Raw genomic sequence first — 2253 nt, 5'->3', positions numbered from 1 at the left:
CAGAGCTGGCTTAAACATAACTCATTCTTATTAGAAAAACCATGGATTACAGAGCAAACTGTCACAAGTCTTTGCAGCTCAGAAATAAAATAAAGTTTTACAATAGAAGTCTGAATCCTACTGAGGTCCTAAGCCTCTCTATTTATACATTTGAAGTCTCTAACAAATTCCTTCCCATTTGGGAGGCTTGGCCTCTAACTCAAGAAAAACTGGTTTCTATCCTTTTCACTTGCTCGACTGTCTTCTAGTCTTCAAAGTGATGGTTGTTTGCACTCCGAGTTGGTGGAGGAATATTCGAATGGAGGGTTAGTACATGAGGAGGATTTACCTCCTATAATTACTCTCCCTTGTCCCATTCTAGTTTTACCAAGGTCTTTGCAATAGTTCCTTGCTTTTATCCTTTATACCTACATTTTCCTTGCTTTTATCCTTTATTCCCGCATTTCATGCACATTAGACCACAAAGCAACATATCCAACTCTAACTCATTTCATAAACAAAATATAATCAAAAGTATGCAATAAGTTGGGAGAATAGTTGGTTTGACTAAGCTAGGAGGTGAACTAAGGCCAATTAAGGCCCATATAATTACTCAATGATGAGGCTCATCACCTAGCATGGAAAATTGGGTCTTCTATCAATCTTATGCAGCTCTGGTTGTCACAACATATGCTAGTAGAGTCTAAAGACCCTTCAAACAAATCTGCAAGCAACTTCCGGAGCCAAACTTCTTCTCAACCAACTGAATCACTAGTTGCTATATATTCATATTCAAAACTACTCAATGAAATTGTGTCTTGTTTCCTTATCATCCATGAAACCATAAAGGATCCCAAACAAAAACATCCACCTGAAGTAATTTTTCCATCTGCGTCACTGACTGCCAATCTTAATTTGTGTAGCCTAATAATTGAATCTTATTTCCTGCAAAATATCTCAGAAAATGATGTATAGTCCCATGAAGATATATCAAAATGTGTTTGGATGCTATCAATGATCATGCCTTGGCTCCATCTAAAATTCACTGAGTGTTTAGTACAAAACATATATTTGGCCAAGTGTTCATAAGGTACATCAATGAGCCAATCAACTATCAATATGATGCAAGATCAACAAAAAATGAGTCTAAATTCCTTAACTTCTTCAAAATAGTGATCATAGGAGTTTTCAATGGTTTAATATCCATCATACCAATTTTTTGCAAAATATTTATTACCTATTTTCCTTGACCAAGGTAAATCTTACCAGGTTTCTGCCACACTTCAAGTCCCAAATAATAGTGCATTAGTCCATGATCTTTCATATCAAATTCAACTACTAGTTCCTTCTTGCATTCAAGAATACGATGCTCCACACCTATTATTAGTAATTCATCTACATAGAGTAATGTGATTATGAGTTCATTGTTTGCCACCTTGATGTAGAGATTTGAATCTGCAAAAATTTTGACGAAACCAAGTCTTAGTAGATAAGCATCTGATTATGGCATACCAAGCTCTAGGGGTTTGTTTTAAGCCATATAGATCCTTCTTTAACTTGTAAACATGTATTTCCTTTCCATGCACTTTGAATCCTCAGGGTTGCTTAGTGTAGAATTCTTCATTAATTGTCCCATTTAGAAAGGTTTATTTTTATGCCCATTTGGTGAATGTTCCATCCCATAGTAGCTACAATAGGAATAAGGGATCTAATTGTTGTGTATCTGGTTGTTGGAGCAAAATTTTCTTCGTAATCAATTCCTTCTTGTTGAGAGAATCCTCTTGCCACAAATATTTCCTTATATTTGTCAAACTTCCTTCAACTGCATGTTTGATTTTGTATACCCACTTGGGAGTCACAACTGATTGTCTTTAGGTCTAGGAACAATTTCCCAAACATCATTCTTCATTATAGATTGATATTATTCTAACATTACATTCTTCCATACTTGATGTTCAACTACCTTTTCATATGTGGTAGGTTCTGCTTCAATAAGTTTGGTCATGTAAGCTGCATTTCCTGAATATCTCTTGGGTTTCTTGATTTCTCTAAATGTTCCTTTTGTTGTCGCATGTCCTTCGGCTTCTTGTAGAGTTGATCTTAACGAAAACGAGTCTGTTTTGAGTTTCTGGAATGATGACTAGTTGTATTGGTTCCCTTGATCCTTTTGGTTCTTCATGATGATTAGTTTTAGGTTATGGAGGATTGTCTTGCCTTGAATTCTTGACGTGGAAAGGTATGGGCACTGGCTTCACACAAGCATGCCAATTTAAT

Source organism: Pinus tabuliformis, chromosome J (assembly GCF_031772625.1).
Source record: "Pinus tabuliformis cultivar Carrire ecotype Pingquan chromosome J, CPIR1, whole genome shotgun sequence".
NCBI lineage: Eukaryota > Viridiplantae > Streptophyta > Pinopsida > Pinales > Pinaceae > Pinus > Pinus tabuliformis.
The sequence above is the reverse complement of the archived record's forward strand: the minus strand, read 5'-3'. Positions refer to the sequence as shown.